The sequence below is a fragment of the Chiloscyllium punctatum genome, chromosome 2, assembly GCF_047496795.1.
Source record: "Chiloscyllium punctatum isolate Juve2018m chromosome 2, sChiPun1.3, whole genome shotgun sequence".
Lineage (NCBI taxonomy): Eukaryota > Metazoa > Chordata > Chondrichthyes > Orectolobiformes > Hemiscylliidae > Chiloscyllium > Chiloscyllium punctatum.
In genome coordinates, this window is record NC_092740.1 from 58,599,036 (window position 1) to 58,613,771 (window position 14,736).

A 14,736-nucleotide genomic window follows, 5' to 3' on the forward strand; every position below is an offset into this window, starting at 1 on the left:
ATAAGTTTGGGATTATTATTGCTATCTGCTCTGAAAAAAGTAGGGTATGCATTAAACATTATATTATTTCTAAATTATACTTTAATCCTAATTTCTCCTCATTTCATCGAAAGTCATTGACTTCTGCTGGTGTACATCTTTCTGAGCATTGCACCCATCATCAGCTCAGCAGCACAGTGGCACAGTGGTTAGCACTGCTCTCTCAGAGACCCAGCTTCAATTCCTGCCTCAGGCAGCTGTCTGTGTGGAGTTAGCCCATTCTTCCCGTGGGTGTGCTCTGGTTTCTTCCCACAGTCCAAAAATGTGTAATTAGGTGAATTGGCCATTGTAAATTGCTCATAGTATTAGGTGAAGGGGTAAATATAGGGGAATGGGTTGCTCTTCAGAAGGTCAGTGTGGACTTGTTGGGCTGAAGGGCCTGTTTCCACACTAAGTAATCTAATCTATAGCAAAGGCAATATTATTCAAATGTTTATCTGACCAATGAGTGTCAATGAATTATTTACTCACAGAGGGCTTTCACACATGCACATTTTCCAGCTGAATCACAGAATAACAGGAGCTCCAACTGAATTTTCCTTTCTCTGGTCAGGGAGTGTTATGACCAGTTATAGGTATCAACCATTCCCTTTGCTGTTTCAGCATACACTATGGATCAATTCTAAAAACCTTCAGATCCATACAGTTCAGTCTTGCACTCAATATTTACCTTCAAACCTACTTGGATAGCTTTCTTTCAACTAGTCAATGCTAAACAGTGCTAAACAGTGCCACTTTCAAAATAGATTTATCAGTTGATATGACTCTTAATTATTGTACTGTTTTCTTAGGATGTGAAAGGTTATAATTTTCAAGGATTTTTAAAAATAAGGCAGATTTTTATATTTCATTAATACATGAAACAATTTTATCTGATTTTCATACATATTCTAAACAAAAAAGTGTCTGATCCATAGAAGACTTTTCAAACAGTTAAATACATCTTCAGACCATAAGGCTATAAGAAACAGGAACATGAGTAGGCCATTTGGTCCCTCCAGCCTGGTCCACCATTCAATAGGATCATTGTCGATCCTACACTCCTCATGTTCACTTTCCTGTCCTATTAACCCTTGGTTCCTTGACTGAACACGAATCTATCTCAGCCTTAAACATACACAGGACTCTGACTCAATACGTCTCTGTGGCAAGGAGTTCCAAAGATGCCCAACCCTCTGAGAGAAGAAATTCCTCCTTATTTCAATCATAAATTGGCACCCCTTTATTCTGATACTATGTTCCCTGGTCCTAGGCTTTCCTATAACGGGAAACATCCTCTCAACATTTACCCTGTCAATCCCCTTAAGAAACCTATATATTTCTTAATGTACACCTAATAGAACTTTCCAAATGATTTTAACAAATTTGAAAGTTATTGAAACAAGCGCAAAGATGCTGTGCAGAAAGTAAATTAGGTTAGCAGTTTAAAAGAGATTTATTACACTTTAATATTGTGTGAAGTAGAATAGAAATGTGAGACTTTTATAGTTTGTCCTATGACAGGAAATATATGTCAGGGCAAGGTGAAGCAAGTTTCTACTGAGCTTTCAAAGGACAGTATATTATGCTTTTAGAAATGACAACTGGAACTGTTCTACCAAGTGGAAAAAAAACTCCCGTGCATATGTTTATTTGTTCAACTACTTTTTATTGTAATTCCATCTATTATCAGACCATATCCAAAGGTGGCTAGGAAACATTAACAGGAGCAAAATGCATCAATATTTTCCCATGGAGAAGCCACAGAGCACGTGTGCTGATGAACTGAAAAATCATGGCCTGAGGCTAATGCCCGGATGTGTTCCACTTCATAGTTTCTCATTCAGTGCATGTGAATGCACTGAGAGCTGGGAAACCATGGGAATTTAGTTAACAGGATTTCAGCCAAAATGGTTTTCATTTAAACAGCCTTTTTACAGAACCCCCGCAAATAGGCTGTAATCTCACTCTCTCGTCCTTCCAAAAGCCTCTTTCAATACTACCTTATAACATTTACTGATCTACTGAGAATATGTGTCGTGTGATTTTTGAAAGACAACTACCCTTCCATCATTTTAAAATACTTAACGGGATTGTGCTGTTAAGACCACATATAAGTGTTTTAGCTACTAATTATGAAATACCCATTGCAAATAAATAATAGCTTGATGCCTGGATTTGTGGAGGATGTACAGATGATTTATTTCAGTGGGCAGCCTCTTTTGCGCCGTCATAATAATTTATAAAGCTGATTCATGTACAGCCTGAATGGCAATTTTCAGGTTATGTGCACTTTAGAAGGAATATTGCAAACTTCCCTTGCTTCTGCAACTCACTCCCAGCTTATGCATTGACTGGAACTCTGTCTGCTAGGAATTTAAGCCTGCAGCCAAGCAATACTTGAGAATGAGAATCGCACATAGATCATAGTGCAGGAGGCCTGTGACTTCCTTTTTGCTGTCCTCAGTGAAAATTTACAAGTTGACTGTACTTAAAGCAACCTTTGAGGTCATCTTCATACACTTGATGCATCCTGTCATAATAAAAAAGAGAACAAAATTGCTGTAAATAAATATAAATGACAGCTATCCTAAGGGTTAATACAAAATTAAATTGTTTACATTGGATTAGTGCCAAAAATTCTTGTTCATTTGGAAAAAATATATGGTGCTGAGTAATAAAGTGTAGAGTAAAAAGAAATACAACATGGGAAACAGCATTCATTGTGAAGAAAATAGAAACATAGCTTTGTTTTTCATTTTCTCACCTGAGTAAGTCTAAGCAACAGCAAGGTTACTCAACAGTGCAATAAATGATTAAAATACTTTTTAAAATATCACTTATTCTGAGAATGTAAACAGAATAAATTTTGGATTTGGAGGATCTGCAAAGCAGGAACCAAACTTTGAATTTAAAGACAATGGTATTTATATGAGAATGAAAAATCTGCTTTTCTGAGTGAGTGGAGGTTGGCATACAATTACTTCTAGGTCGGCAGGGGCACTGTTCAACATTCACCAAAAATTCATACTGTAGCTCCAACCCACAAGCAATAGGTACATTAAATGAAAAAGCTACCAATCCATCTAAAACAAAGCAAACCTACAGCTAAAATAGTTACGAAATCAATCTAACACCAACTGGAAAAGACTTCTAAATTTAAAGCTAGAAAGCACTGTTGACACATTACCAGATTAAATCTTAACATGTTTGAATATCATTTTACTCTTTGCCATCTGAATGAAGGCATCAACCCATTTATTTTTAATAGATTTATGTTTCTATAGAAATACAAAGGTAGAGGAAGATTATGTAAATAAGGTAAAATCAGCAGCATTAATTTTACCATACATTTATGCATTTGCTCAGTAAGGCAGAACTTGAGCCCTGCTGTAAAAAAGGAACAAGCTGTCAAAGTAGTTTATTTTTCATTCATCAGGACAGATGCAAGAAAATCAAATTTCAAAGGGAGCAACTATTTATACTGCATGAGGAAAGGGTGCTGATTGATTGGCAAGTCAACTCTGATTAGTGAAGCACAGTGCTTTCCAATTGCACCTTACTAAACCTCAACCTGTTGCTTAAATATCTGAGATATTTGAGAAAGGAAAAAAGATACAATTCCAGGCATTGCAACCTTTTTTTTGAATTAAACAAAGAATGGAGATCATAGTTTCCTGACTGTTATCCATGGCACTGTCTCAGTCAGTGTTGACTGGCCAATCAATTAGCACTCTTTCCTGAAGCAGTATAATTTGTTGCACCCTTTGAAATTTGGTGTTTTCATGTCTGTCCTGATGAGTGTAAGATGAAAGTCTTCAACAATATCTCTCCTTATTCTGGAATATATTTTAATTTGCTTTTACTATAAATGTCATTAATCATTTCTAGCATAATTTTGGAAGTGGTCTTCAGAGCTCCAAAATGGTGTCTGTGGTACCTGTGCACAAAATTTAGGCTGGTTTACACCATATTGATACACACATTAGCACACAAGATGTAAATGTTCACTGGAAATGGAAAACTAGCTGTACATGATGTCAACCGCATTCAATGTTGATCTGATGCCAATAGTACCATTTTGGAGATCCAGGTTCCAGACAACTCCATCCCTTACTCTTGCTTTCAGCAGGATGAAAGAGATACCACTGGCACTACGTTAAAAAATCCTTAACTACTTACAGGTTATTTGCTGATTAATTTATTCTGGCTGCTTGATGAATCTACAAATGTTCAGATCTTTACAAAGATTAGGTTTCTGAAAGTCTACAGGGACTGGTGCGGCAGGTATTCTCTAACTTCAAAGCATTTGCACAAACCAATTGTTCCTAGAATGAGTGTACTGGTAGGCAATGCAATTCAAAGAATTATTAGAGTACAACAAGTTGGTATGAGGAAGAACAGGGCTCTCAGAAGGAAACGATATCAATCCATGATATTTGGAAACATTTCCCCCACGGGAACCTTAGAAAAGAACAATGTATGTGCTTCATGAGAGACATCCATCTTCAGCAAAATCTGCCGCTGCCATTACCATGACTAAGCTCAGAGCAGGGCAAGAACCTCATTGCCAGTGGCTGTGAATGTCGCCACGTCAATGAACCTTTATGCATACGGTTTCTTTCAGGCTGAAGGTGGAAATATTTTCAACATCTCAGAGTTTGACAATTGTAGCTTAAGAAAATCATTAGACTCGTGCCCACAACCCCTTTTGCACACAGTACTTTATAGCTATAGTGCCAGTAGACTGAACTTCCATTGCAGGAGTGAGATACTGTGTGAAAACTGATTATGCTGCAATGCAAGCTTTCTTTAGGTCCACAAGTGTGCTGACAAAATTGGCGACAACTTCCATACTGGAGAGAATCATCTCCAAACACTGGCAGACTTCCCAAAGCACTGCCCACCATAAAAATCCTCAACTGAACTTGCAGTTGAACTGTTGTGGAACTTACGCATCTGGCAATCTGGCACTTGTGCTGTCCTTGCTCGTTTTGGCTACAGTGGGTTTATGATGTATGTTTCATATTCCGTGTGGTGTAATCATTAGGCATGGGGAGCATAGGGCGTATACAATTTCCAGATTTGTTTGTGAGGCTGCTCATATAATTTGGATATACCCTGTATTTGTTTCTCTAGTACCTAAAATACTTCTGTGACTGCTGTCTAGCAAATCATTATTGAAGATTGATATTACTTACATGAGAAAGAATGGTTCCAGCTCAGCACATATTGATGAAATGGAACTTGGTCGAAAAACAGGACCTTACTTTAATATACATTTACTAACTTGTCACAAGAACACTTCATCTCATCCAGAACTGTAATGGGTATCAATGCTGCACATTTACAGCTTCAAAGCTTCCAATCTGTCTTGAAATGTTTGTTTCCCTCCACTGGCATTGTTATTATAATGCTCCATCCAAAGTTGTCATCTAAAAAATCACAATTCTTTCACACCCAATGCACAAAGACAGATTCTAAATGGTAGTACTTGAACAAATACGTTATGGTAATTCTTACCTCAGTTAAAAACAAGACAATACAACAATGCAGGCAAATGCCTTTAATTTTAGGGTGAACTGTGTCCTTTTGTTTAATGGTTAATCATGAGCCTGAGACCAAGTTTAAATATATAGACAGTGTTTAATCACCATAGTCAAGGTCAGGGTTTCCAGCTGTCAGTTTACATTTGCAAGTAATCTTCCATACATGCTCCCAGTTTTCTTTCTCGTCTCCTCCCATTTGTGTCTCTGTCTTATTACTTTCGCCATCAGCAACCCCCCCAACACACACACACTACAAACCATCCCTTCTGACCCCCTTCATTGTTAATGTTCTCTGTCTGCATTCTGGGCTACCTACTCGCTCTACAAAAATTATTCGAATTTTTCATTTTTTGTTAGTTTTTTTAAGCTGTTTGGTACAACCAACGACATTAAATGCAGCAGGTTGCAGAGTTCAAGTGCTCCGAAATGTGAAGCGAAACAGCTGCCCGTAATCACTTGCACAAGTGAGGTTTCGGGCTTCGATTTCACCTCTCATCTGCTTGGAATCCTGCATTTCCTGTGTGCAGATCAAATGGCAGACACTGTCATTCAGGGCTATAATATATAGAAAACCACTTTGGATGTTATGCATTAACACCCTCTTCAGTTTTATACAAATTTTGACACTTCCTAATGCCAATAAGAAGGCAACCTTTAGATATGCAGAGTTTTTTTATATCCTTCATTTCAATACACTCCGCCATCATATACATTTTTCATAGATACAGAGGAACAAATCTAAATTTATTAAAACATTGTCAGCCTATCATCAACATTTTAATCCTTGTTACTTTGTTGAAATTGTTAGTGGGCTGTTGTAGTATTTTTGTACTGTTTTTAAAAAGACAAGTAACTATTACTCTTTAATGAAAACTTTTAAAACTCATATAAAAACATCCACCATGTCTCAGTCATGTCAATGCATGCCAGATCATGCCCGCATTCAGCCACGTTACTCATATTCTCCAGGCCAATTGATGCCTTCCATCCATCACTGTGTTCAATTGTGGAAAAATGGCAGAATAGTGCCAACACACACCTCTCCCACACCTCACTTTAGCCCCATGTTCACTTAGTGATAGCTCATGCCAATCAAGTCCTTGACCAACCAGTTTGTTTCCTACATCCTCCATTCTAACTCACCAAATATCTGCCATGGATAGAGCTCAGAATCCAAGATTAGATTAAATCAGATACATTTCAAAGCATGCAAGTACTACACATTTCACTGTTTATAAACAACAAGGTCTCATTGATAAAAGCCCATTTAAACGCATGTAAATTTCAAGCACTTAATCTCTTATAGAGTCATATAGCATGGAAACCGACCCTTCAGTGCAACTCGTCCAAGCTAAACAGACATCCCAGTCTGACCGAGTGCCATTTGCCAGCATTTGGCCCATATCCCTTCCTATTCATGTACCCCATCTAGATGCTTTTTAAATGTTGTTATTGTACCCGCCTCCACCAGATCCTCTGGCAGGTCATTCCATTCATGCACAACCTTCTGCATGAACAAGTTACCCCTCAGATTCTATTTAAATCTTTCCCCTCACTTTAAAACAAGAGCCACGAGATTTTGGCTCCCCCACCCCAAGAAAAAGACCTTGTCTATTTACCCTATCCATGCACCTCATTATTTTATAAACCTCTAAAAGGTTACCTTTTAACATCTGATGCTCCAGGGAAATAAAGCTCCAGTCTATTCAGCTTCTCCCTATAGCTCAGATCGTCCAGTCCAGACAACATCCTTGTAAATCTTTTCTACACCCTCTCAAGTTTAACAACATTTGTCCTATCGAAGGCTGACCAGAATTGTATGCAGTGTTCTAAACATGGCCTCACCATTCTCCTGGAAAGCCGCAATATGATGTCCCAACTCCTTTACTCAATATTCTGACCAATGAAAGCAAGTGTGCCAAGCATTTATTTCACCACCCTGTCTACCTGCGACTCTACTTTCAAGGAACAATGCACCTGCCCAGTTCTCTTTGTTTGGCAACACTCTAGGTCTCTTTGTTTGGCAAAACTCCCCAGGGCCCGATCATTAACTGTATAAGTCCTGCCCTGGTTTACCTTATGAAAATGCAAAACCTCACATTTATCTGAATTAAACTCCATCTGCCGCTCCTCGGCCCATCTGGTCAAATTCCCTTATACCAGGCTTTTATAAGCATTCTCATCTATTCTTAAAAATCATAAGTCACGTACTGCTCCGGCAAAAATGAGTTCAAGTGACCCTGCTGACTTTGGGTTTCCCTCATGTAGGAGACCCACCCCCATTCCTCTACTTGCAAAAATGGAGTCCCTCACAATTGGAGCTGGAATCTTCAGATCCAGGTTTCCATCACAATTTTGGGAAAAATGGAAAATGGAGCCGAGTGAGACAAGCGACACAGAGATTATGTAACATTAGCAGTGGAAAATCGTGTGGGTAGGAGTAGGTGTTATAATAATGAGATGGGTAGAGCATGAGCCAGGTTGGGAGGTGGGTGCAGTGGCAGAAACAGAGTGAATGTGAGATAGCTGAGAGAAGATGGTAAACTTACCCTAGTGGAGGTTAGAAGCTCACAGTCCTTTCTGCTCATTCTTTAGATGACTGAGACTACACTGACCTGGGTGGAAACTTCAGACCAGACTAGAGAGGTCTGGCATCATTGATATCTGCCAGTCCTGTCAAAGAAGGATGTACTTCTCTGCATTAACCTGTCTAACCAGACCTCCAGTTTCTTGTCTTCAAGCGAGCACTAATTTCCCCTCATCTGACATATCCAGAGCAAATGTCCTAAACCAGGCAGGGCTGCACCCTTTTTACTTCGAACTGCCAGCATTTGACTGGGAACATAACAGTCTTTTAAAGATGGCACTAGTGCAAGGGATAGACGAGAGGGACATTGTATGGATGTGGTAAATAGATAATGAAGTGAGATTGAAAGGATACCATGAGACAGCTCACTAGGCCTCATAGAGAGAATCCCTCCATGAAACTCAAAGAAAATGACACTACTTCGCTTTGGTAAGATTCAGCTCAGCATGTTTGATTGGTGAAAGGACATAGCAGATCAATATTTACCACTTCCTCTCTTTAGAAATTATATTATAGAGATAAAATTATAAAATAAGAAACTGGAGCAGGATTAGATCATGAGTCTGTTCTTTTGTTTAATCCTCCAATAGCAAATCGACTATCTCAACTCCCCATTTCTTCTTACTCAATATTGTTGTAAGGGTTAAAGAGTTCAAACCACTGATTGCCATAAGCACCACATGATGATGTCACGTGGACTAGTGTGTAGAACAACATAGGATCATGAATGAGTGAGATTTACCACCTGGTCACCTCAATGTCACTGTAGTATTGTCTATCACATCAATGTAATCTATAACTAGTTGCTAACATGCAATAAGCTATATATTCTTAACCACAAGGACCTTTCTAGTTAGACCAGAAAATGGCTTTCCTTTACCACACTAGACCAGCAGTAGTTTCCACACTATTCCCCGAGCGAATCAAGGAGCAACATTTGTCATGAGCAGCATCTCATACAGTGTAGTGAGCTGACATTCCCTCACAATCTGATAGGCAACAGTGCAGATCTGATTTGTTTGCTCATACAACACATGATGAGCAGTGAAGTGAGATCCTCAGACTTCCTTGGACACAGAACTGGCTTGGTCATGGAAGATAGAGAAAAGAAGTGGAATGTTGTTTTTCTGGCTGGAGAACTGTGACCCGTTGGTGTTCCACAAGGATCGGTGCTGGGACCCCTGTTGTTTATTTTATATATATTGGAGGAGAGTGTAGGTGGCCTGATTAGTAAGTTTGTGAAAGACTGGAGACTTAGTGGAGAAATGGCAGATGGAATTTAACCTGGACAAATGTGAGGTGTTGTACTTTGGAAGGTCCAGTGCCAGAGGTAAGTATACAGTAAATGGCAGAATCCTTGGAAGCTCTAACTTACAGTGAGATCGAGGCATACAGGTCCACAGTTCCCTGAAATTGGCAACACAAATAGATAAGATTATCAAGAAGGCATATAACATGCTTCTCTTCATCAATCAGACATAATATATAAATGTTGGCAACTCAGATTGCAGCTGTACAGAACTTTAGTTAGGCCACATTTGAAATATTGTGTACAGTTCTGGTCGTCACACTACCAGAAGGATATGGACGCTTTGGAGAGGGTACAGAATAAGGTTTTTAAGGATGTTGCCTGGTTTGGAGAATATTAGTAATAAGGAGCAATTGGACAAACTTGGTTTGTTTTCACTTGGACTTTGGAAACTAAGGAGTTGACCTGACAGAAATTTGCAAAATTATGAGAGGCATGAATATAGAATGGATAGTCAGAGAGTCTTTTTCCTGTGGTAGAAATGTTAAGGGGGAAAAGTGTGAAGGAGATGTGACAGGCGTGTTCTTTTGCACAGAGGGTGCTAAGTGCCTGAAATGCACTGCCAGAGAAGATGGTAGAAGCAGATACAATAGTAAAGTTGAAGAGGTACATTGACAGATACATGAATTGGGGGGGGGGGGGAATAGAGGGATATGCATAGAGGCAAATGGATTTTAGTTTAGAAAGGCATCATTTAAAAGACATCTAGATGGGTACATGAAGAAAAAGGTTTTAGAGGGATATGAGCTAAGTGCTGGCAAATGGGACGAGATTAATTTCGGATACCAGGTCGGCATGGATGAGTTGGACCGATGGATCTGTTTCTGTGCTGTACATCTCTATGACTCCATATGTCAGTGCAATCTTGGAGGTCCAAATGACCTGTTCCTGTTTGTACAGTTTTTTTGCTCTTTGTTTTCTTTATCTGCTTGTCCAGCACAGCCCACAGCAGCAAAGAAGTGAAAAATTTAAGAAGTCTACAGAAGAAACCTCAATGGCAATTCTCAAGAAGCGAGTACATTCCAGTGAATGTTAAAAGCATTTCACTCAAGGTATGTGGGCATCATTGGCTATGCCAGCATTTATTTCCCATCCTTATTGCCCTTGAGAAGGTTGTGGTAAGCTGCCTTCTTGAACCACTGCAGTCGATGTGCTGTCAGGGAGAGAATTCTAGAATATTGACTCAGCAACAATGAAGGAATGGTGATAAATTTCCAAGTCAGAATGGCGAAAACATGAGGGTGCAGCAGGAAAGTTAGAAAGTCCCTGAAGAAGGAGAATTAATAATTCCAAACAAGATACAGAGTACATCATGAGATAGTGGTCTGTGGGAGTGGTTCCAAATCAAACTTCAGTTGTGAACAAACAGACATTGGAATTTCCATGAGTACAGAATCCCTGGAGGGAGAGGGAAGACTTTAAAAATAGCACAGTAATCCAGACTGAAAAAGGGAGATGTTAAAGAAATTACCCATAGGTCAGATCAAGCATCAGAGTCCAGTAAGTGAGCATGACAAGACACAAGAACAGAATTAAAGGGCCATGAAAGAAATGTTAATCTGAGGTTACAGGCGTGGGGACATTGCAAAGACAATAACTAAATGATAACATTAGGCAAATTGATAACCTAACCAGATTTGGACAAGCAGGGAAGGGAAGTTTTGGAATATTATATTCAGACTGCTTAAAAGGTGTGTGATTAGCGTTGTGATGAAGAAAGGACTCATTGACTAAAACCACAGGGAACGGAGGTTATTCAGCAAAACCATTAATAAAGCAGGCATTATTTATTGAAGTTGAAATACCAGGATTCATAGTGCAGAACTTCAAAAAAGACAGAATTCTAAAAATTCATGGTTTCTCCTTTTACAATGCTAACATAAGGAGCTGCCATTCAGAGGTACCATGTGCAGTTACAGGAGCAGCCAATAGACATTGATATGAGTGATAATTCTACACCATCAGAAGGATCATCACTGGGCAGCACATGGTTCAGTGGTTAGCACTGCTGCCTCACAGCACCAGGGTCCTAGGTTCAATTCCTGCCTTGGTTGACTGTCTGTGTGGAGTTTGCACATTCTCCCCTGTCTGTGTGGGTTTCCTCCCACTGTCCAAAGATGTACAGGTCAGGTGAATTGACCATGCTAAATTGCCCATAATGTTATGTGCATTAGTCAGAGGGAAATGGGTCTTGGTGGGTTACTCTTCAGAGGGTCGGTGTGGACTTCTTGGGCCAAAGGGCCTGTTCCCACACTGCAGGGACTCTAATCTAATCATAACAGTAATGCAAACTTTGAAAGCAATAAACCCACAGCTCCTGTATGTCCATCAATATTATTGAAAATACAGACAGTATACTTCTCTATCCTTGGTCATTTATCTGTTGGTTCCATAGATACCACTGCTTTCTTTTTAACAGAGCAAGCATATCTTAATGTGGCACATCCACTTGCAGTGCAATACTCAGGGCCAAGCATGATAAGTAAATGCATTGAATATATTCAAATATTCAACAAAATTAATTTATTTCTAATAAACACTATGGTCTTTAATTCTTCTCACCCTAAATTCAAGTCTTTGACTTTGTTGAGATCCCTATATAGAAGGTTCCTGCAGCATAAAAGGCAAAGGTAACAATGACCTTCATGTCTGTGGTAATGTTTGCAAGGTGGTTAATTGTTTGTAGATGTCTTCATGGATCAGGTAGTATAGTTCAGCCACAGCTATCTGGCTGAAATTTAGATTCCTTATAAAATGCCTGTCTGTCATGTCCAGATAGTGGAGAAGAGGAATTCACAATTCTATAATGTTTTTCATGACATCAGGAAGTTCAAAGCATTTCATAGCCAATTAAGTACTTTTGTAATGTAGTCAAAGCTTAAAAAATAGGGAAAAATGGCAGACAATCTGATCATTACAACGTCCCACACGCAACAATGAGATGACCAAGTAATCTGTTTTAATGATGCATGCTAAGAACAAATATTTACAAGAATACTGGGAGAAATCTCTGAAGTAGTACCACACAATATTTACATTCTCTTCATTTGGAAGACAGGTTATTAAAAAAAAACACCTCCAACTATGCTGTTCTGCATTGAAGTGCCAACCTAGATTATAAGCTCAGGTGTGAACAGGGTTTGAAACCACAGCTGTTGATGTAGAATTAATCAGACTCAAAGTTAGGACTTAATGCACTCTTCATTTCTAAATAACACCAGTGCCCAATTACAATTTTGAAAGAAGCTACATGGATTTTCCAATTATAGACATCCATACCATTTTGGGTCTTTCAACTTTACTGTCATAGTGGTATCCAGTCCGTCTGTCATGGAACCAGGTCAGCTTTTATTCCATTGCTAAATATCAGATATATGAAAGGACATAGTTTATAGTGAAACTTTAGGCTAACTTTATGCATTGTGTAACACAATAGAAAGGATTGCCTTTTAATTTTAAAGACATTAAAATGCACTTCTGTGCAGGAGAAGCTCATATGGGAAACAAAACAAGGCACAGCATTAGTCTTTGCACGTTCATTGCTGCCTTGTCTTGTCAAAGTGACATTTACATCATTTGTGATTAATCATAGGCATAATATGGTTCTGTGCAGATAGAATCAATCTGTGTGTCTATTTTATCTTATTTTCCCAACTAGAAGCAGATTTAAGATTGTTATCCTAGGTATTGTTATCTCAATGGATTTGAGAGCTGTGCATCCTAATGAATTAGAAAATGAAGATGAGAAATAGTTAGATACAGGATTTCTGTATTGCCACTCATCAACATAATTGAAAATTATGATTCCTTAAAGGCACATTAAAATGACTGCTGTTTAATACTCTCGCATGAGACAAAGTTGTAAGGTGTTTTATATGTTAATTCATGTTTAAACTTTCTTTGTAATAACTGAACAACAGTTATACTTTTGTTGGTCCGATTATTTTACCTTTTCTTCTCTCTAACCCTAATGACAGTAATTTCTGCAGGGCATGGTTCCATCAGGAGTCCTGACTCCACTAGCTGCTTTCCATGAGTGAACAGTTATTGTGAAAATGAATGGTCCTTGATTTTGTGCACAGCATAGGTCAACTCCTTCTGTTTGTCCTCCAAAATCCACAAAAATGCACTTTCCAGCCAAGTCTATTGGGCAATAGTTGAAGCACCTTCACAGCTGCCATGGTTAAAATCTGTTAACAATACACACCAAGGATCAAACTAGGAAATTCCTGGTCTGTGTAAGCTCAACATCACACTAGGTGGTGAATTTACAACAAAACCATGGAGAAGCATGATAGAACTGCAGTGAATGTTTTCAAACAGTAAAACTTTCAGTGTTCTCATCAACAGTTAATTGAATCAAGAACTCTACTGTTTATGACAATCTCAGGATGTTGCTGGGGGCAAAAATTTTTAAATTAATTTTTTTTCTCTTAAAAAGAGTTCAAGTTACATACTAGAAAAATATTTTTCTTACATTCTGGCTGATTTACCATCAATTATCTTTCCTGTCAAACGTCTTCTGTAATATTTGGGGAATAAAATTTCCTCCTTCCTGCTACTGCATGGTCATTCCAAGTTTGGTGAGATCTGGCACCACATGAACTGAATTTAATGTTTTGATCTGTTTATAGATCTGTTTTACATTAAGATTTAATTGAGTATCATCTACAGTTATAAAGCCATAGCATCATACAGTACAGAAACAGATCCTTTGATCCAACTTGTCCATACCAACTAGATATCCTAAATTAATCTAGTCCCATTTGCAAACATTTGGCCCATATCCCTCTAAACCGTTCCTATTCATGTACCCATCCAGATGCCTTTTAAATACTGTTATTGTACCGGCCTCCACCACTTCCTCTGGAAGCTCATTCCATACACGCACCACCCTTCTGCGTGAAAAAGGTGTCCCTCAGATCTCATTGAAATCTTGCCCCCCTTATCTTAAACCTATAACCTCTAGATTTGAACTCCTCTACCCTGGGAAAAAGATCTTGGTTATTCACCCCTATCCATGCCCCTCATGATTTTATAATCATTTATAAGGTCACCCCTCAGCCTCCTTCCCTCCAGGAAAAATATTATTTTCAGCATACTTAGCGTCTCCCTCTAGCTCAAACCTTCCAATCCTGGCAACATCGCCGTAAATCTTTTCTGCACCCTTTCAAGTTTAACAACATCTTTCCTAATGCTATATTCCAAAAGTGGCCTAACCAATGTCCTGTTACAGTAGAAACATGACCTTCCAATGCCTATAAACAATGCAC

At 38.7% G+C, this 14,736-nt stretch overlaps 1 long non-coding RNA gene across 1 annotated transcript in view; it reads right to left on the reverse strand.

Annotated features, from left to right (window-relative positions):
• Positions 1-1,777: 1,777 nt before the first annotated feature.
• LOC140484505 (uncharacterized) overlaps positions 1,778-14,736 on the reverse strand; it is a 128,432-nt gene continuing 115,473 nt past the window's right edge. Inside the window, exon 3 of the long non-coding RNA XR_011962219.1 lies at positions 1,778-2,551. This is a non-coding gene — a long non-coding RNA (uncharacterized lncRNA). The remainder of the gene's footprint in view (positions 2,552-14,736) is intronic.